Source organism: Urocitellus parryii, chromosome 5 (assembly GCF_045843805.1).
Source record: "Urocitellus parryii isolate mUroPar1 chromosome 5, mUroPar1.hap1, whole genome shotgun sequence".
NCBI classification, from domain to species: Eukaryota; Metazoa; Chordata; class Mammalia; order Rodentia; family Sciuridae; genus Urocitellus; species Urocitellus parryii.
In genome coordinates, this window is record NC_135535.1 from 166420299 (window position 1) to 166442923 (window position 22625).

Sequence of the window (22625 nt, forward strand, 5' to 3'; positions counted from 1 at the left end):
AGATAGTCCTTTTATTTTCTTCATTGTGTCCTTTGATTCATAGTTCTTTATTTAATTGTAGTCTAATATATTTTCGTTTTTGTTTGTGTTTTTGGTGACATACCTATGAAATTGTTGCCAAATTCAATATTATGAAAACTTCCCCCAAGTTTTCTTGCAGCAGGTTTTATGCATTTTTTTAAAGATAATTTTTGCCTCTGGGGTAAAAAGTACAAGTTGATTCTTTGCACATGAATATCTAGTTTTCCTCAACCATTTGTTAACTTCTGCCTCGTGTTTCTTTTGAATCAGAAATAAATGTTCCTTTTTTGTTTTCTATGGAAAAATGGATTTCTTGCAAGTGGATTAGGTAACCCAAAGAGGAGGAAAGGACCAAAAAAATATATAAATAAAGGAGGAAGTATCAATTAAACAGGTCTTTAATACTTGGTTAAGTGTGCCATGCAGAACCCCATTATATTTTAGAATTAACAGTGCACTAGTAGCAGGGCACAGGGTTTCATGCCTGTCATTGCAGTGATTCCTTTAGCCTTAGGCAGGAAGATCTCAATTTTGAGGCCACTTTGTCGGACCCTGTCTCAAAATAAAAATTAAAAAGGGCTGAATGAAGCTCTGTGGTAAAGCCAGTAAGACAGCTGCTGGGTTTATTCCCTGCCCTACTGAAAACTACCAAAACAAAACAACAAAAAACAAGCCACTGGGGAAGAGAGAGGCAGGAGGAGGAGGGAATAGGGCTACTCCTGCCATTTATTTTCTTTGGTATATCTTACAGTGTTCTCTCTCTCTCTCTCTCCCTTTGTGTGTGTGTGTGTGTGTGTGTGTGTGTGTTTGTGTATTTTTGTTTCTCCACTTGTTATTCTGCTTCAACTTGTTGGTTTTTTCTCTTTTTTTGTAGTGACATGTTTTGATAGCCTTGTCATTTCCTTTTGTGTCATATCTGTAGTTCTTTTTCTTACAGAAAAAAACAATTAAAGTTACAATATGTTATTTTCATGTTAATACTAACTTAGCTTCAATCTCCTAAATACACTAATCCTGTAGAGTCCTATCCCCCACTTTGTATTCTCATTTTTTCTTTATTTTTTAGGTCATTCTGGGATTAAACCCAGTGGTGTTCTCCCACTGAGCTACATGCCTAGCCTTTTTGCTTTTTCTATTTTGAGTGTGACTCAGAGGTAGAGGATTTGCCTAGTATGCCTGAGGACTTGGTTTCAATCCTCAATACCATCAAACAAACATATTCCCCAACAACCCTTGACATTCTATGTCCAGTGTTTTAACACTGCCATCCCATTGGAGGGGGGTTAGGAAAGGGTAATAAACATGTTCCAAAACTTGAAGTATCATTTATTTGATTGCTATGTTAAAGGATAAGCTTACTTTGAATGTCATAGTATGAGCAAAAACCAAAAATAGTCAGAATCATCCATACTTTTCCCATCCGAATGCTTATTCCCTATTTTATTTAATCTTATTTGATCCTATTCTTCCACCAATGATTTAAAGTGTTGGTTATCAGGTTAATGTGAACTGGTTTATTTGTACTTCCTTGATTGCAGTTATGGCTGAGCATTTTTTAGTGGTCTCTTTCTATATATTATGAATTTGTGTTAGACTAAAATCCTTTCTGACCCTTCAGATCATAATCTCATGTTCTCCTATGTTTAAGGATCAGCCATTAATCCATTGTTGGTTTTATTATTAAGAATCAGTTGGGAAGCACAGCTCCACCTTGTAAAAATCTTGGGGAACAAATGTTCTTTTCTTTCTGTGGATGCTTCTAGTATTCTTCAATTCTTTTCTATCTGTTATGATATTTTTTTTCAGCATCTTCACTTGAAGATAGTCACAAGGAAGTAGGAGGAACAAAACAAAACAGATGAAAAGAAAAACCATGGCACACATGTGGAAAAAAATGATTTAGAGATTCTTAATTGATCATTTGTACAGAATCCATCCTGAGATTTTTGAATCAGAAAAGAGCTACCAAGCAAATGCATTGCTATATATGTGAAATCAATGTAAGTCAAATCCAAAAATTTGCAAGAACATATTTTTTACATGACACAGGAAATACAAATTTTTCTTTGAAAATATTTCATGTCATTCCTTCACATAGGATATTGTTGACCCTTGTCACATATTTATTCCAGTGTGACTGTGAATCATTTTTATGAAAAAATCAAATATTGTGAGGCAGGTATTGGAGTAGACACCAATTAAGATGCTCTGTAATTATACAGAATAGGAATCCTGCTGGATTTTTATCATGGTGCTGGCTGTGAAATTAAACAGAACTAGAAAGATTGAATATTTTAAAGGTTTAATTTGTAGTCTGCAGAGATGTTGGGTATCTGTGAGAGGAGTTAAGGAGGACTCTATAATTTGTCTGATCAATTTTTGATGGAGATATTAGAAATTTTTACTTGAGATCTGTTAAGTATGCCAGTCAAACCTCCAAGAGGTGATCCCCTAAGATGCAGGAGAAAGGATTTGGTTCACCAACATGTGGCACCTCATAGTATTAGTAGGTACTTTGTAGCCATTTGTTACATGAGCCAATATTTTGTTTTGGGAATTTCTGATACAATATTTTTTTTGAATTATTATTAAAGCTTCACAAAGTTTTATTATATTGAGATTGCACTAATATACACTGAATCAGGTTTCCATATATCTCTCTTCTATCATTATTCATAGGTTATTGAAAATATTGGTTGCTTGAGACTAGGATGACATTTTCTTAGAGAAAATAAGGGAATATAAGAACACTGTTGCAAAATAAAAGAATAGCAAATTCTCTGTAAGTTATGGTGTTATTGTGTTATAAAGTTCCATGAACTGGAAACATTTCAAAGGTCCTGTAAATCAATGATCCTGTAGAAATCAGTAGAAAATCTGAACAAGATAATGACTGGGAGAGAAATTTGTTTGAAAAGCAGTGTAACTGTTTAGAATGGGCCCATGTGATCCAGAAGCAAGCATGCTCAGGGAGAGGATCCTAGGAGGTCTGGATATGAGAAAGGGAGCACCTTCCTTTTGACTTCATCTTTTTGTAATAGACCTGCTAACTGATCTGTATCCATTGACAAATGATGGATGCTAGCACCTTATTTCATTGTGTCTACTTATATTTACAAAAGGATTCTCAAATGCAATTATAATAAATGTTTATCTAGAAATTTAATAAACATTTTCAAAGACTCAATTGTGTGATACAGTTTTAAAATACAACAGAAGTTTTGTAGATTGGTCATTTTTGTCTAAATAGTGCCATGGTAATAAATAACTCCAAACATTACATTAAATTCATAAATGCAATAAAATGGTTATTCATAAATTTAAAAAGAAAAGAAATTGCCTAATAGATAAATCTTTCTCATTATTACACACATTACAATCTACTTATATTTTATTGGTTGATGAAAGTCACAAGACAAACTTAAATTCCAAACTCTAAAGTCTACTATTCTTGAAAGACATAGCCTGGCCAGCCAGGTCCAATGAAGATATGCAAAGAATGTTTTGCTCTCATAAAAGAAACCCTGGCAAACCTATTTGGGCCAGGAGAAAAGCTGCACTTCATGGTGACAGCATGTATTGACTAGCATGTGTGCAAGAGGCACTAGTTGATTCTCAGTACCGCATATAAATAAATGAATAAAAGAAAACCAAAAATCACTTGCCTCTGAGAGCACACCCCCCAATGACCCAACAACTTTCCCCTAGGCCCCACCTCTGAACATTCATCATTTCCCAAGAGCACCACCCAAGGGAACAATTCTTGAACACCTTGGCCTTTGCGGGACTCTCAAGTCCAAACTATGGCAATCTCTTAAGTAAAAACAAATTAATAATAATAACAATAATAATAATAATAATAGGCACACAGCCATCCATCCTTCCCTTTCCCTTTCTCCCCTGTCCTTCCTCCTCTCCAGGCCCCCATGTCCGCCATGGGCGGGGGGAGGGGTGGCGCCCTGGCCGCCAGTATGAGTTCCTTTAGCTATGAGCCTAGACTTCCTACAAGTGGCACTATGTGGAGACTCCCTGGGTGCACATCTCCAGCTGCGCAGCGGCTACAGCACCGCGCTCCACTTACTCCAACTACTGGGCCCGGGTGTCCTCCTGGTCTCCGTGACCCGCAGCTACTGTCCAGTTCCGGCTCCTTGATGCACAGCCTGGAGAACCTAGACCTGAGCCAGGTAGCCGCCATTAGCAACGACCTCAAGTCCATCCGCACTCAGGAGAAGGTGCAGCTCCAGGACCGCAAGGACCACTTTGCCAGCTTCATCGAGCGCGTGCACTAGCTGGAGCAGCAGAACAAGCTGCTGGAAGCCGAGCTGCTGGTGCTGTGCCAGAAGCATTGGGAGCCATCCCGCTTCTGGGCGCTGTAGGAGCAGGGGATTAGCCACGTGCGCCTGGCGGAGGGACGCTACCCATGAGAAGCAGGCGCTCCAGGGCGAGTGCAAAGTGCTGGAGGAGACTCTATGCAACCTGCAAGCATGCTAGGAAGAGGAGGTGCTGAGCCGCGAGGACGCCAAGGGTCACCTGATGCAGTCGCGGGAAGGCACAGAGGAGGTGGCGCTGGCCCCAGCTGAGCTCCAAAAGTATATCCACAGCCTGATGGACGAAATCGCTTTTCTAAATCTCCAAAGCCTCATTCTGTCTCAGCCTTTCCTTCTCTCTTTTTAGGCTCCTCCTCTCCTTTAGAACTTGTTCTTATTTTCATTTCTCCGCCCTTTGCTGCCTCTGTTTTCTCACCGCTGTCTCTCCCCTTCAGTCTCAGTCTCAGTCTCTCTCTCTCTCTCTCTCTCTCTCTCTCTCTCTCTCTCTCGCTCTTCTTCCTCTCTCTCTTCCCCTCCCTCTCCCCTTCTCCCCCTTTCCCCCCTCTCCAGTCTCCTCCTCTCCCCCTCCCCCTCTCTTTCTTTGCCTCCCTCTATCATTCCTATCTTGCCTTCCGCGGTCTCCCTGGGTACCCTGCCCGCGCACCCAGTCCCACCCACCCGCCAAAGCTCCCTAGGTGCTGAGTAGGGGAGCCCAGCCTGTGTGCAGAACAGGAGCCCCAAGGTGCTGGCCTGGCAAATCTCAGCGCCCTGTTTGCTGGCGGATGCCCTCCCCAGGATAGCGCCAGGCCAGCCCAGGAGGAAATGCTCCAAGACTGAGCCAAAATTCCTGGGCAGCTTGGAGCTTTCTGGCTCCAAAACACTCTTCCCCTCCAGAGGCCCCGCGGCACCTGGTGGATCTCAGAGACCCCAAAGACCTAATCTCTAGGTTCAAGCCAGGGCGCCACCCCAGGAAGGAAGGGTGTTCCTGCACAGGAGGGGATTTGGGGAAGACCTGTAGCCCTAGGATGCTGCCCCAGGGGTCCAGAGGTTCCTTATGAGCCCATTTCTCTGAGAAAAGTGCTTTCCTCTTTGTCACTGCAGGTTGTTGGCACAGGACCTGAAGCTGGACTCCTAGGGAGCTTTTCTGTCTACCCAAGGACAAGATATTAACGCTAATGCTGTCCAACTCCATCTGACCCTGAGAGGGAGATTCAGTCAAGGTGTCTGCCCTCCACAGAAATCCACTGCTTTGGTAAAGAAGTAGCAGCAATATTAAAAGACGCCTTTCAAAAGACAATAAATTCATGGCTGTCATGCAGATAGAAAATGAGCATGTTCCAAAGATTTTATTTAGCTCATTGTTAATGAGGGAACAAGTAGAATTTACAACCAGTCCTAAGAACGGACTTAGATTAGGAAAAGCAGCTTGCACATGCAAAAAGAATTGAACTCTTGCATTCCAGGAGGGATAGGAACCACTACAACCTGTAGCAGACAGAATTGCAGATCTGTAGACTATCTATATCTATCTATATTTATATCTATATCTATATCTGTTTTTTTTTTTTTTGGGGGGGGGACTGAAGGCACAGCTCAGTGGTGGTGTGCTGGCCCAGCATGTGAAAGAACCTGGGCTCAATCTCTGGTAGTGGCCCTCTACTAGTGTTAGGTAGACTGTAGGGAAAGAGGAAAGGGAAATCACATATTCACACATTGTGTCTAACCTTTAAGGACTTCATGCTCTAGTAATTGTTGTGGTACTTATCAACAGCTGCTGAGGTTTGATTGATTGACTTCTACTCTTTGCCACTTCTGATCTTTCCTTAAATGTCATTTAAAGCAAGTCATTGTCCATTATGCAGATCAAGAAATCTAGGTGCAAAGAGGTCAAGAACCTTGCAGATAACTTGCAGTTAAGTCACACAACTGGCACAAAGAGGGGTCAGGACTAGAATCTAACTTGTCTGCCTCTGTACAGCCTGGTTCTTAGATAATAACACACTACATTCTGTTGTGTTTATGCTAAAAAAAAATAAAAAAAAAACTGGGAGGGTTTCTTCATTCCAAAAGCTGGGTGAGTTTTTTGGTGATCGTCTAATCATCCCCCACCTTCCTCCAGTTTAGAACACAGAAACTGAGACAAGTGCAAAAAATAATAGTTTTAGTGAAAATACAAATAAAGGTACAGCCCTAACACATCTGAGAGCTCTGAGTACTTGGAATACCTTGCTTGCTTCACATGGAACACTTTCATGGCCAAGCCTGGGAGAATGACTTTATCCATCTAGAGTCCCCATCAGGTTTATTTGGAGGAGCCCCTGCAGGCCACGTCTGCCTCTCTGCCTTTTCTGTTCCTGGCTCAGTGCAATTGTCCCACATAATTACCTAATCAATAATCTTCACAACCCATCTCCTCCTGAACACTAAGACAACAGCCTCAGGCACAGACATTCTGATTCTGAGTCATCAGATCTGTCACCAAGACTAATATTTAATTAAAAAAAAAATATATATATATATATGTGTGTGTGTGTGTGTGTGTGTGTGTGTGTGTGTGTGTATATATATATATATATATATATATATATATATATATATATATAAATTGTACACAACACACTAATTTATTTATTTTTTATGTGATGCTGAGTATTGAACTCAGCATACCTCACATGCTAGGTAAGCACTCCACCATTGAGCAACAACCCCAGCCCCTAGGATCTATTTTTAAAAAGCTTACATGGGGATTATGATGCCCAGATGAGCTGGGCTAGAAGGAAGGGTTTATTTAAAGAATGCATTGAATTTCTCATACTTGGTTGGACATTCCACAGTAGTTTAGCTCAGTGGGAAATTATCAAATAATACTTAAATCCACAAAAATTCTTACAGCTAAAATTTAGGGATTGGTTGCCTAATATTATGAATTTAAGATTAGAAACACACACACACACACACTTTGATTTCTTGTTATATTAGAGCACAAAGTAATAAAGTATAAAATGCAAAACATCAAACTCCTCCCTATCACTAATTTCCTCTACCCAATAATTCCAGTTCAGTTCCCACAGAATGGTGGACAATTCCTATTTCCTCTCTACATATTCCCTGTATTCTTAGTATGTATGGAGAAAAAAAAAATATAAAGATGGTATCAAATAATAAATATTTTGCTTTTAAATTCATGTCTACCTCAGTCCTAGCATCAAATCCTGGGAGATCACTAAGTGGTCGTGTGCTGGCCCAGCATGTGAAAGAACCTGGGTTCAATCCCTGGTAGTGGCCTTCTACTAGTGTTAGGTAGACTGTAGGGAAAAGTTAATGAAAGTGAGTACACATAAATGTACTTTATTCCATGTAGGAGCTGCAAAGTATCCTGTGGATGGGTATACCATTATTTATCAAGACAGTGCCCTATTTATGGACAAAGGGACTGTTTCTTTTTTCCCCAATATAAAACATGCTTCAAGAACATACTTGTGTATATACCATTTTAACAGTTTCATGTATTTATTTATTTAGAGATATTTCATCACTGAGCTATATCTCCAGTCCTTTTTAAGTTTTTATTTTGAGACAAGGTCTCACTAAGTTGCAGATTTGTCTGCCCCTGAACTTGCAATTCCTTGCCCCAACCTCTGGATTACCAGAGATTAGTGAGATTACCAGCATGTGGCACAGTGTCTTGCCTCCTATATTTCAATAGCAAATTCATAAAAGCAGCCCAGTAGATGGACAGTATTAAAAATCTGCAACCAGCATGTGGCATGTGGGACAACTCAGAAAGGCATAGTGAGTGAAATCCACTGTATGATCAAAATTCTACAAACGACATTTAGTGGCGGTCAGTAAGAAGTAAACTTAGTTTTCAAAAAATCTAAATGCTGCCATGGTCAAAAGAGAAAAGAAAAAAGAAAAAAAAAGCAGACCTATATAATCATTATACAGTTGAATCGCCAAAAGTTATTCACTGAAATATTTTGATCTGCATTCCTGCTTTGCATACTTAACATTTATATAAAAAACTCACACACAAATGAAAATGGAAAAGCTGCCAATACCTGATTCCTCTTCCCTAGTTTTCTACTTATAATCATCCACTGAGGCATCTTTTGACACCACGGGGACAAAGGGGATGTTTAACATCAGACCTACCAAGAGTGGTTTGGTTTGTTGTTTTTGAGATGCTGTGGATCAAACCCAGGGCCTCGTGCATGGGTGGCATTCACACAGTTACATATACACACAACCCCATAGTAGGTTCTTACATAAGTTCTCAATGTGTCAGAGTGCTATTTGGAGGCCATTTGGCATAACTACTGCACGTTTGCCACGGAGCACACAGATCTTATTTGTGTCTTCTAAAAAGACAACCAGAGAGTCTTCATTTGCTTCCCACAAAGCAGGATACCTGCCCTCTGGAATCACAAATCTGTTTTTAAATCAGAGCAGTTTCTCACTCCAGACCCTGGAAGAGGAGTTAATGAATCTGAAACTTAGTGGACTAACTAGATATCAGAGCACCACAACACTGGGCCTGGAACTCTGAGTTTTCTTCACCTCTACACTAGAGGGCGCTCCTTACAAGCGATTTTTGTAGCCAATGACTAGGGTGTTTACTACTTGTGGATTTGGGAGTAGTGGGCTTTGGTGGAGGAATCCTTTTGAGACCTTCCTGCTTCCTTCTACTGGAGGTCAGCGCACTTGAGGAAGTGCAGGCATTAGAGGGGGATGGTGGCTGTATATACCATGTTTCTTTTCTTTTTTTCTTCCACTCTTTCTCCCTTTCTTTCTTCCTCTCTTCTTTCTTTCTTCCTTCCTTTCTTCCTTTCTTCCTTCCTTCCTTCCTTCCTTCCTTCCTTCCTTCCTTCCTTCCTTCCTTCCTTTCTTTCTTTCTCTTTCCCCTGTGCTGGGGATTGAACCAAGGGCCTGCATGGGCTAGGCAAGTGCTCAACCACTAAACCACATTCCAAGTCCCAATATTCATATATTCTGGAAAGGCTAGATTCCTGGCAGGGCAATAACAGAATGAGAGAACCTTTATTTTTTGTCCATAATGCAAACACTGCCCCCAACTCTCACTGAACCACAGATGAGCCAGTGCACTCCCAACTATGACATCACTGCATTGGAATAGTGCTGGAGGAGGTGTCATTTATATAAAATACTACTAGAGGGGCAGGACCTGAAGTCACAGAACCAGGTGTCTAGGGTAGATCCCCAACACCTACTTTTTTTTTTTTAATAAAACCATCCTATGCTACAAAATGGTATCTTCTTGTTGGTTTTATTTAGTTGCTGCTATTTAGAAGTAAGATTGGTTTGCATTTGCCTACTCAAATACTTTTCTTTTCTATTTCCCCCCTTTTCTTTGTATATTCTGATTATTAATGTAAATTCCTTTTATTGACAATGTTTTTCCCACACATCCCTTTAACTATCTTTTTTGGTGTGTTTGCTTGGGAATTTCAGATATTAGATAGCCAAATTTCTCAAGATATTCCTTTATGTCTTCTAGAGTTTACAATTTGCTTATGATTCCACACTCAAAATTATAATTTTTTTCTATTATTTTCTCCAAGTACCTTTAAAGGTTATTTAGATATAATCTCTATTCCATTACAATTTTTCTGTGGTTTTGAAGAAAGAAAAATATTTCTAACTTAATTTTTTTCTGTGAATGGACATCTAAATATCCTTCTGCTCTATTGTATAATCTCTCCTTTAGCTGCTAGTTTTCTTTCCTTCTTTCTTTTTGTATTAGGGATTTAAGACAAGGGTAATTTACCAATGAGCCACATCCCCACATCCCTGAGACTTTGCTGTGGAGAATGGGGAATGCAAGAACTTTCTAGACAAAAGACATGGAAAAAGGCTGAAGTCATGGAGTGCTTGAGGAATTGAAAGAAATCCTGTTTGATTTAGTACACACAGCAATAAGAAGGCAGAAATCAAATCAGAAAGAAAAGCAGAGACTCAATCCTTGCAACATAAATTACCCTTAAATTTTAACTTAAGGGCAATAATAAACATATATTAAGTGATCTTATTCTTTTAAATCATTTCAGAATATAAAAGTGTATAATTGAGAAAAAAAAAAGAAAGAAAAGAGGGGAATGATAGACCCAGCCTGATTTTCTCTTAAAATTGGAAGCCATCTTACCACAAAGCCATAAAAAGCTAATTTCAGCTTCACTATAAATTACTGAAAATTCTGAACCTGCTTGGAATGCCTGCCCTGCCTTGAACTCACCCATGCCTGGCTCTCTCTGAGCACAGAGCAGCCCTCTCTGAAACTTTAATGATGCCTCACAAATCCTGGCCTTCCCCAGTCAGATAATGACCCTCTTTGAGGCTCTAATGACTTTCATAAATTCTGATGTTGGGGCCAGCAAAAATGTAAACTAACATTTGTGTTATGCTCATCAAAGTTTTGTTATTTGTAACCCCCACTTTGTATAACTTTCTGGGCTATAAAGCTGGGCTGCAAGAAACCTGTGGCTGCTGTTTTGTTCCTATGGTTTTTGCTGGGAGAGGCAGCCCAGCTGGTGAAAATAATAAGCTTGCTTTAATTTGATTTTAACTCAAGTCAGTGGTCTTTTCTGCTAGGATCCACAGCAAAAGTATTATGATATATGGCACCTTTGGTTAAGGTGACTGCCAGCTAGCCATTGAGATGATATGATTATGTTAAGATTTACATTCATATGGAAATTGGACTCCTGCTGTTCCCCTTGGCCTGTTATGGGACTCACATTATGGGACTCCCGGAGAGTTCCCATTGGTTGGGGAAGTATAGTAGGAGGGAATTTCCGGGGGAGGTCCCGACGCCCGGTTCCCGGTGGAGAGACACGTGTGTCTACCGGCTTGTTAGCAGGGCACACAAGGCACACTGGCTGCTTTTTTAAATAAAGCTTTGTTTCCAGCTTGAACGGCTAGTGTTTCTGTGCCCAGCCGGGTTGCGGCACTTTTCTTGCACCCTGTTCTAAGAATTGCCTCAAAGTTGCTGAGGCTGGCTTTGATCTCAATTTCTTTTGTCTCAGCCTTCCAAACTGCTGGGATTACACGTGCGTGCCACCACCCCCAGCAAGAGCATTCAATTCAGAAAATATCTTTGTTATTTCAATATAAAGTTTTTGCAAAATCTTCATCTCTTGGTCTAAATCTCTTGCAACCCTCATTTCAACTCAGGAGTTACTAAGCCTCATTAAAAAAAATACAACAATTCTGAACAAGCCCACCATGCTTCTTCTTCCAGACCATATTGCATAAGCATGATGATAACCCTTTCATGACTGAAAACATCTTTAACCCAGGAGGTGAAGGGTTTACTGTCACCCCACCTACCTAGAAGCACATGGAAGGGAGTGAAGTGACCTGCCCAAGGGTTACCCACTTTAGAGACAGAGCTGTTGGGGGTTGATCCAGCTAGCCATCTTTCCTTCTAGAATTCTCCACCTAGTTAGTGCTCTCCAGGGATTTCCCACCAAGGTTAAGGGTGAGAATTAAACTCTAAAATCTAAGGCTTGCCTTGATTGTAATTAACATTTACTCTATGCATTTTTTTTGAAAACATTTTTAAAGGTCAAATCATGACCTTAAAACAGATATAAAATGAACACTTGCTAGGGATTTTCACTGAATCAATGAGAAAACTAGGTAGATCATAACTGAACCAAAGGAGAAGTCAAAAAGCACAGACTTATATAAAGCAAAGGAAAGTTAAAGCAGAATCCCAGTTAGAGCTCAAATAAGCTTCTTCAATGGTCGGAGAGGAAACTTTGCTGAACCTGTCTGCTACAGCAGAATATACCTGTGTAGAGATGAGGGTTATTTTCCCTTGCTATTAGATATCTATATTTTGTAGAATTGCAAAATAGCTTCCATGAAATCAAAACCAGATGAGGTGGAAAGATATGGTATAGACAATGCTTCTTTTGACTTCAATGTGGAAAGAAACATTGAGACAAAACCTCATTTATTCACAAGCAATTCATCAGTAATCCTATCAAAGAGGCCTAATGTTTCTGGCACCTGTTTTTAAAAGGTAGAGTCACAAAGTTTTTGAGTGTTTTCAATGGGCTTTCTTGATGAGCTCAGCTATCATTAGTTTTATTCCACACCCTTTTTTCTTTATTGATACTGGGGATATAACCCAAGGACACTTAACCAACTAATCTACATCTTCAGCCCTTTTTTATAGTTTACTTAGAGACAGGGTCTCACTAAATTGCTTACAGCCTCTCTAAATTGCTGAGATTGGCTTTGAATTTGCTATCCTGCTACCTTAGTCTCTGGAGCTTGGGATTACAGGCATGCACCAGCATACCAAGCCTTTTATTCCACCTTTAGGACTGATTTGAGGAAGGTGAAAATCCAAAGCTGTTCAGTGTGAACCCTTAATTTAGAGCCATGGGTGCTTGAAAAATAACACTTGTTTTCCTCTTTGAAGGGGACATTTAAGAATAAACCTAGAAAGTGACAGGAAGTGTAAAGAAGTTTAGCTCTCTCCTCAGTGAGAAATTTTATTTTATTAAATAATCAAAGACATAATAAAATCAATGTAAAAGTTAGAAAATTATTCTGGTGAAACAAACCCAGAATATTTCAACATAGATAAGTCACATTGAAAAAAATAAAATCCTTCATATCATAGCTGAAGATGGCAAACAGTAAATCAAGGAAATAAGGCTGTCAAAATTACACAAACTTTTCTAAGATTTCTAAGGCATTTTGTAGTGTAAAAAATGTATGATACATTTTTAAAGACTTTTTTGTTGTTTTTATTTGCAGATGAGCAAAATACCTTTATTTTATTTATTAATGTGGTGCTGAGGATTGAACCTAGTGCCCCCTGCATGTGAGATAAGAGCTCTACCATTGAGTCACAACCCCAGGCCTGTATGATACATTTTGGTTATTTATTTGGTACTAGGGATTGAACCCAGGGGCACTTTATCACTGAGATAAACCCCATTCTTTTTATTTCATTTTATTGTTTTTATTTTGAGACAGGCCTCACTACATTGCTGAGGCTGGCCTCCAACTTGTGAACTTCTTGCCTCAGGCTCTCCAGTAGCAAGGATTATAGGCATGTACCACCTGGAGTGGTTTTGCATATGATACATTTTATAAGCATTACATGTTACCTGTTATAAATATTATTGTATATGGTGTTAATTTTGTATGATAAAATTCATAGTGTGATAAAAGCAACTTTTATAATATTTTTAACATTTCTCATCATATTTAACCCATTTCAGACTCAGGACTCAACTATTGTAAACAAATGAAATCAAATATATTTTATTAAATTAAATTTTTCCTGGGCTGGTGATTGAACCCTTGGCCTTGCTCTTGCTGGGTAAGTGCTCTCCTACTGAGCCATATTTCTGGCCCTACAACTCATTTTAAATTCTTCATTATGCTTTTTCATATTCTATAACAAAATTATTCTTTCCTTAGGATTAATTTCATTCTTTTTACAATTTTTTTTAATGGTACTAGAATTGAACCAATGGAGATGAAGTTCGAGTGAGAGCTTGGTGAAAGTCTTCTTTAGGGTGAGGTTCATTCGTTCTACCTTGCCTGAAGAGGTGGGATGATACATGGTGTGTAGATTCCAGGGAATGTGGAGAGCCCCAGCAATGCATTGTGTGATTTGAGAAGCAGGAGGAAGTCAAGTTTGAGGCCAACTTTGTTGGACCCTGTCTCAAAATAAAAAATAAGAAAGGTTTAAATGAAGCTCTATGGTAAAGGCAGTGGAACAGCTATTGGGTTTATCTGTTATCCTTCTGAAAAATACTGAAAGCCAAAGCCACTGTAGAGAGAAAGAAGTGTGACAAAACAAAAAAAGTGGGGGCTACTACTGCCATTTTTCTTCTTTGGTATGCCTCACACCTGTGTGTGTGTGTGTGTGTGTGTGTGTGTTTATGTGTCTCTACTTTGTTCTTAAAGCTTTAACTTGGGCTTTTTCTTTCCTTTTGATACTGGCATGTTTTGACTCTCTTCTCATTTTCTTTCAGGTCAATTCTGGGTGTATTTTTCTTATGGAAAAGAAAATAAATGTTACAATATATTATTTTCATCTTATTAATAACTATAGTCTCATAAAATCTCTATTACCCATTTTAGACTCTCATTTTTCTTTCTTTCTATTTTTTTTGTTTGTTCATGTGCTTGGGATTGTACCCACAGTGCTCTACCACTGATCTACATGCCCAGCCTTTTAGCTCTTTCTATTTTGAGTGTGATCCAGTGGAAGAGTCCTTGCCTAGCATGCCTGAGGCCCTGGCTTCAGTTCTCAGTACCACCAAACAAACAAAGCCCCCATACAAACACTTGGAGAGCCCTTGGCACCAGTGTTTTAAGACTACCATCCTGTTGGAGAGGGGTTAGACAAAGGTCATGTAAACATCCTGCAAAAATATCAGTATCCTTTATTTGATTGCTATGTTGGACAGCAAGCTCAGCTTGAACTTCATATTATAGAGCAAAAACTGAAGGTGGTCATAAAACATCAATACTTGTATCATCTGAATGCTTACACCCTATTTTATTTAATCTTATTCCTCCCGTAATCTACTGCCAACCACTTAAAGTTTGGGGTGTGAGATTGATGTGAGCTGATTTATTTGTACTTTCTTGGTTACTATTCTGGCTGAGCATTTTGCATTAGTCTCTTTCTTTACATTTTTGAATTTTGTTAGAGCAAAATCCTTTCCCAGCCTGCAGATCAGAATATCATGGTATCCTCATATTTTTAAGATGGGTCCTTAATCCATTTTTTATTATTATTATGAATAAGGTGTGAGGCAGAGCTCCACCTTTAAAAAATCTTAGGCAACAGATAAACTTATCTTTCTCTGGATGCCTCTAGTATTGCTAAAATCTGTTCTTTATGTTTCCATCATTTTCAGTTCAAGATAGTCATGACGAAGAGGGAGGAACAAATCAAGAAAGAGGAAAAAAACTGCCACACAAGTTTACAAAACATCATTTAGAGATTCTTAGTCGATCACTAGAACAAAATCTGTACCCAATTTTGGGATCTGGGAGGAGCAGGCCAAGCAAATGCAGTGACAAATATGTGAAATCAATGTAAGTCAAAAAGTCCAAAAATTACACAAACTTATCTTTTTGTAGGTGAAATAGAAAATAGAATTTTTGGAAAAGTTTTATGTTATTTCTTCACATAGGACAGCATGATACTTTGTCACATATCACTTCACTGAGTTTGTGAACCTGTCAAATGACTTTCATAGAAAAATCAACTCTTGTGAGGCAAGTTTGGGAGTAGGCATCAAGTAAAGCACTCATGTAATTATCCAACATAGAGCCTGTGCAGTTTTGATCAGGATGCCAGCTGATCAAAGTCCTAGGAAGATTAAATATTTTGAAGGTGGAACTGATACTTTTTACAGATGTTGGATATTCAGTGAGAGGATTTAAGAATGGCTGTACAATTTTGGCCTGATTCATTTTATACCAGGGACATGAGGAGTTTTTCTTTAGATATGTGAGGTTTGGTATGTCAATCAGACCTCCAAGAGGTGATGGCCTAGGGTGCAGGAGAATGGGCTTGGTTGGATTATATCCCTCACATGGCATTTCACAGCATTAGTAGGTTCTTTTAGGAATTTGTTACATGAACCAATATTTTGTTTTGGAAATGTCCAATGTAGTTACTTTTGTAAAATAGCTATAAAATAACAAAATAATTGTTAAAGCTGCACAAAATTTTACCATCTAAGGATTGCCATAGTATACATTGAAGAGGGATTTTCATATATCTCTATTCTGTCATTATCCATGGTTCAGGAAATATGTTGGTTGTTTGACCCAAGGAGGACAATTTTTGAGGAAAAAAGAAAGGGAACATAAGAACAGCTTTTAAAGATCAGGAATAGCAAATAGTATGTAAGCAATGAAGTTACTGTGTTAGAAAAATTCCATAAAATGAAGCATTTCAGAGATCCTGCAAATCAATGATGGTAGACAAATAAGTAGAAAATCTTAACAAGGTAATGACTGGGAAAAATTTTGAATTGAAATGAGATACACATGCTTAGAAAATGCCCATGTGATCAGAAGGCAGGATAGTCAGGGAGAGGATCATAGGTGGTCTGGATGTGAGAACAGGAGCACCTGCTTTTGGGCTTAATTTTTGTAACCTACTTGCTAACTTCTCTGTCACCGCTATAAATTATGGAATCTTGCACCTCATCTTTCTGTTATATTTATGTTGGAAAGAGAAAATGAGAGCTTTGGAAAGAGAAAATGAGAGGTCCCAGTTGTTATGTATAGTGACAATTTTAACAATCTTAAGCATGTATGGAAGATAACTTCCAGCTCTTAACCTAAAGCTATTCTGAACTTAGGGACAGGTTCCAGGAGTGATCAAATATCAAAAGGCTTAAAGACATTCTTGCCTGTGCCCCTCTACAACACTAGCTCTTTAGGTGGCGTAGTCAAAAAGCATTTTCTCATTTCCATACACCCACCTCTAAACTCTGGGGACTACTGTTGGCATTGAGGTTATCGTCAGTTGATGCAAGAGAAAAACATCAAGACTAGAGTTGGTCAGTGCGGTTGTTCAAATCACATGTACAATGCACTGCCCAGTTATGACAAATGCTTGCTTGATCTGAATGTGTAATTTAAATACAACAAATTTAAGAATATTCTTACAATACACTGAGTCATGACTGTACCTTGATGGGGCAGCTTGAGAAAAATTAAAAAGTTGTGGGACTGTGTGTATGGCAACTTGGGATCTGTTCATTCTAAATACAGAGGTTACAGAGAGGTTGCTGGGAGACTTTGAAAAGCCTGAGTTCTCATGGACAGAAGGGCTGCTTTAGACTGTGGGGACAGTTTGGAATTTGGAATTGGGCACCATTCACAACCTCCATTATATGGATGGCCCAGGAAGGATTTTCTTCTTTGTGTCTACTCCAAGTCAAGAAGCAAGTCAGTGATAATGGTGAAACTAAGATTACCTAAAAAAATATTTGAGTAAAAATAATTTGTCTTTCTTTTTAGAATTGGTAACAAAACAAAAGATCCAGACTACCAGCTAGAGAGAAACAGAGAATATTTGCTGCCAGGAAACAACAGGAGTCCCTTGTCCAAGGTTATCCAGTTTTCTACCACCAGGATGCCCAGAGGCAATCTGACAGCCTCACTGCACATCCTTCTGGCCCCCAGCAGGCTCCAATGGAAAGACCCAGCTACTTTGCATTGGAGACACAGAAGGTCCTAGCGAAGAGGATGGTTCATGTGATTGGGTATTTCCAAGCATCATAAAGAAACCAAGTTGTGTTTCTCTGGGTCAAGGGGCCAGAGAAAGTGGACCTTCTTCTAGTATCAGTACAGCCATCTATAAGGCCATGTTCATGATAGAAGAAAGCCAGCAGAGCAGGCTTTTGCATTTGCCCTTTGTTGATAGTGTGCAGTGTAAGATACAACAAGAGCAGGACAAGGAGCTCTCTGGTCTCCCTAAAGGACAGCAGATGAATGACTAGAGATATTCTATTTTACAGCAGCAACAGTGCCAAAACTACCCAGAGAAGCTGCTAATTCAGGACCCATTATTAATTTCCCCGAAGCATGGGGACTTAGAACATCAGGTGCCTCCCCTTATACAAGAGCAAGCTGCAGGTTGTCAAACAAATGGACAAGATTCAATTGCTCAGATGCAGTTTGTATCTCCTCCACAAATGGAGGTCAGTTCTGTGCCAGCACTTCTAGGACAAGATGGAAAGCAAGGTGATACAGAGCAGCCCAGATCCACAACCCAGAATCTTTGAGATGAGTGGTCTAAAGAGAACTTTGACTGGACCAAAATTATAATTGAAAATAATAACATTAAAATTTAGAAAGCTATAGTCATAATCATACTGGAATCATCCACAGCAGCTCAGGGCAAAGGACTGTCTCAAATCTGCATAGAAATATATTGAGTTCAGGATCTCTATGAAAACAACAACAAACACCACAGAAAAAAACTTAAAAGAAAAGAAAACAAAACAAAACCTGAATCCTTCATACAACCCCCATACCACCCCAATGAACAGACACACACACACACACACACACACACACACACACACACACACATACTGAGATTTCTGATCTGTCAGTGTCTTCTGCTGGGGCAGCAGTACCAACCACTAGTCAATCCCTCACTGGGCATCTTCTAGTGCTCTGGAGAAAGTTGGACTTATGCAGGCCCTCCACAGCAACAGAAACAAAGAGAGCACTTGCCAAATTCAAAAGAGCATGTGCTTTTGGTAGACACTTCTTGCACAGCCCTGCCTCAGACATTTTCTTCCACTTGGAGATAAGATCCTCTAAGGTGCCAATGTATGAAGGGTTCTGCAGCTGCTCCTATCCACCATGGACCAGCACAGTATCTTCAGGACACAGAATAGATTTCCAGGACACCCTGGACTCTCAAAAACCTGTCAGCATCATTGATATCAAAATGAATTTGTTTCTGTGACAAATGTAATAACAACAACAACAAAGAACAACAGATAGACAAGCTAGGATATTATGAAGGAAGCTTTGTCACTCAAGATTTCCTGACAAAAGTCCACAACATTTTGCCAGAATGCAGCCTTTTAGGAATAGACTTCTGCAAGCAGGTCTATCCATCAACTATCTATTTAGCTTTGAACTCACATAATCCTTGTGATTAATCATTGTTGCCTAGAATTGTTGTTTTCAAATTTCTTTTGAACTTCTTTTTAATTTTGCTTTTATCAATTTTCCCCAGCCCTAAGCTCTCCCACTGTGCTCATAGTGAATATACTCAGGCATATGTGGCCGGTATATGCCTGCCTACTATACTGTGGCAGGCATATGCCTATTAGAGTGTCATTCCATTTTCAATTCCTATTCTCAGAAGCATCTTTCTCTGTTATTTAAATAGACACCTCCATCCACCTACAAACAGCAGTACCTGAGTTTTCCCCACCAGAGGCAGGGCTTCCAATGAAGCTGCAGCTCCAACTACTGAAATCTCAAGAACCCCTGGAACCTCCTGCACTGGGATAAGAGTCCTTGTTGGAATTCCATTGTATTTTGACAGTCACCTGGGCATGTGGGTCTATGATATCTGAGCGTGCCCAGGTGAGCATTCAGATATTGCCAATCTGAGTTTTTGAGACAAATCTTCAACATGCGTGGTAACTAGGAACCTCCCATTTGGAACAATTTTCATCATTTTGGTCTTTAGGACTCAGAACATTTTAGAGTATTTCAGAGAGTATCCTGTTCCTTCCACAGCTCCTGCAAAAAAGAGCTCTGCAGGCTACATCTCTCAAACCACTACATGGCACCATTCACACAATGCCAATGGAAAAGAGGAACAACAACTTTTGAATTTCCAGTTGACTCCTGGAGTGTTTTGTGTAGAAGCAAGCCACGGCTAGAGTTCTCTTTGGTAGCACTTCCCATTTTATTCTAGCAATATTTAATTACAAAATGGTGTAAACTGGTTACGATCATTTAGTAACACTAAGACTTTTAGAGAAAGCATGCACTTATGTTTATTATACTTTGCCCACCCCCTCATAACCATTGTGAATAATCTGATATGCTATGTTTGTCATGTGTCTCATATTTATTAGATTGTGCAAGTACAAAATACTATATTTATTAAGGTATACTATAAAGCACATTTTGAATGAATTTCCAAGGTGTGTAACATAAAAATCTCATTTTGAAAATATCTTCCTTCCTATAATGAGATTGAGAACAGATGGGGAAACAGCAACTCTCCAACAGGGAAGTCTATTATTTACACAATCACTTTAGGTAGTCACTTGGCATGTTTATTGAAGTTGCAGATGTCTATCAAGTGTGCTATTGGATGTTTCCATAGGAAAATGATGCTCCGTTCTTACAGAACACAGAACCCCAGATAAGAATTTTAATATAAAGTAATCTAGCCAGCTGTGTTAGCTCTCCACCACTATAATTAATACCTGTGGCAAGGTTTGTTTTGACTTTTTTTTTTTTAAGTTGTCTCTCGATTAAATCCAGGGTTTTTTGACACTGAGCTACTTTTCCAGGCATTTTTATTCTTTGAGACATGTTCTCACTAAGTTGCTAAGGCTGGCCTTGAACTTGTGGTATTCCTGCCTCAGACTTGTGGGTTGCTTGGATTATGGGTGTGGTTTACCAGGCTAGGCTTGGTTCATGGTTTTGGAAGTTTCAGCTCATGGTAAGTTGGGCCTGAAAAGAGAAAGCGCATCAGGGTAGAGTAAAACTGTCTACCACCAGGAAGACATAAGGAGAAAGAGGGTGAAGCCAAGAGCCATAATTCCTTTAAACATCTGCCTCCAATGACCTACAGTTCTCCCCATAAAACTCACCTCTGAAATGTCCCAATAGGTCTCAGTAACAGCACAGTGGGAACAAAAACTTTACCACTTGTAGCTTTAAGGGATGTTTAAGATCTAAGGAATTAGCACAGCACAGTTAAAAATAACAGAGTAGTGCTGTTATTTTGAGAATGTTCTAGGATATAATGTCCAGTGAAATATCAAAGTTTCAAAATTAGCTTTATAATATGACAATTCTGAAAATGAAAGAAGAGCTGAAACAGTAATGATTATTCTTGAATTTACACATAGTAAAAACACAAAAACATGGACTAGATTTATATGCCCTAAATATTTTTAAATATCTATTTTTTTTAGTTGTAGTTGGATGCAATGTTTTTATTTTATTTATATGTGGTGCTGAGGATAGAACCCAGTTCCTCACTTGTGGTACACAAGCACTCTACCTCTGAGCCATAACCCCAGCCTCTGCCCTCAATTTTTGAAAGTTGCATTTGGACTTGGACAAAAGCTTTTGTTTTTCTCCAATATTATGAGAAAACTCCACTGGGTTTGTGTTTAACTAACTGGCTAACTAATTTATTTATTTATTTTTAAATGTTTTTTGATTGTCAACTGAACTTTATTTTAGTGATTTATATGCAGTGCTGAAAATCAAACACAGTGCTTCTTCCATGCTAGGCAAGCACTCTCCCACTGAACCTCAACCCCAGTCATTAACTGAATTTATTTATGCCTTCCCTTTCTGTAGATTTTGAATTTTCAAATGCTGTTTTCATTCATTGCAAGATTATAACACAGTAATATAGTAATCTGCATAGCTTTTTCTTAAAGAAAAATCCTTTTCTTTGACAAAGCCTAGTAGATCATCATACATGTATCCTATTTATGTGTTTCTACATTAAGGTCCCTAATACTTCCATTAAAATTTTTGCACCTATTTTCAGGTATTTTCTGATACTCAGGTTTTTGCCAGCACTATTTTTAAAAGTTTGGGTCATAAGATAGCTTTAGTATGAATTAGGTATGTCATCTCTCTTGCTCTCCTCTAAAATCTTGTGCAAATTTAGATGTAAAACTTTATGAAATGTTTAGATTTTTCAGTGACTGAGTCTGACCTTTCCTTTACAGGAAGATATTTTATGACTGATTCTGTATTTTTCAGTGATTCCCAGTGGTTCTCCTTGAGTCATTTTTGAGAAGTTAATTTTTTTCCAAGAATATATTCATGAAAGGTATCAAATGTATTCTCATAGAGTTGTTCCAAATAGGCTGGTAACTTTCAAGGCTAGAGCAAGCGTAGTGGTGTGTTATTTTCATGTTATGTGTTTGTAATGTGTATGTTCTATTGCACAGGTTGGTTTTGCAGGCCAGTACCTGTGACAGCCTCTGGGGTCTGCTGGGGTGGGTTCCATATGTTGGGGATGGTGCTAAGCTAAGACCTGGTATCCATCAGCAGATCTCTGTGGGTCCAGGTAGGGTTTCATCAAAAGGCATCTGCAAGCTCTCAAGCAGACTCACTCTGGACTCAGCCTTTTTGTCCAAGCTGGAAGAGGTTTCTGGATGAGATGCCAGTGTGGAAATGTGGGTTTCAGGGCTTCTGCAAAGTCATCCACCTACAATGGGGATTAGTTTGGTGACCCCATGAGGGGTTCCATGCCACCTCTTGAGCCTGACAACTGAGATGCTGAAGTGCCCAGTACCAGGTCACATTTCTTGCCTGTCAAGTCCTGGGTTTTTTTTTTTTGTTGTTGTTGTAGTTTGTGTGTTTGTTTGTTGTTTTCTTGGATGCCAGGCACTGTCTGATCACCTCCTCTAAAGCAGGGAGAAAGACTTAATTTGAAGAACCTGGAACTGTTCTGCTTCTGGAGGAAAAATAAGGCTTCAGCCCAGAAAGGTGCAATGAGATATCCCTTGACAGCTCTCAAGTGGGATTCCCCCA

General features: G+C 39.1%; 1 pseudogene; it reads left to right on the top strand.

The window, feature by feature from the left end:
• The first annotated feature begins 3992 nt into the window (after nucleotides 1-3992).
• On the top strand, nucleotides 3993-5463 carry LOC144255077 (neurofilament light polypeptide pseudogene; annotated as a pseudogene).
• The last annotated feature ends 17162 nt before the right edge of the window (nucleotides 5464-22625 follow it).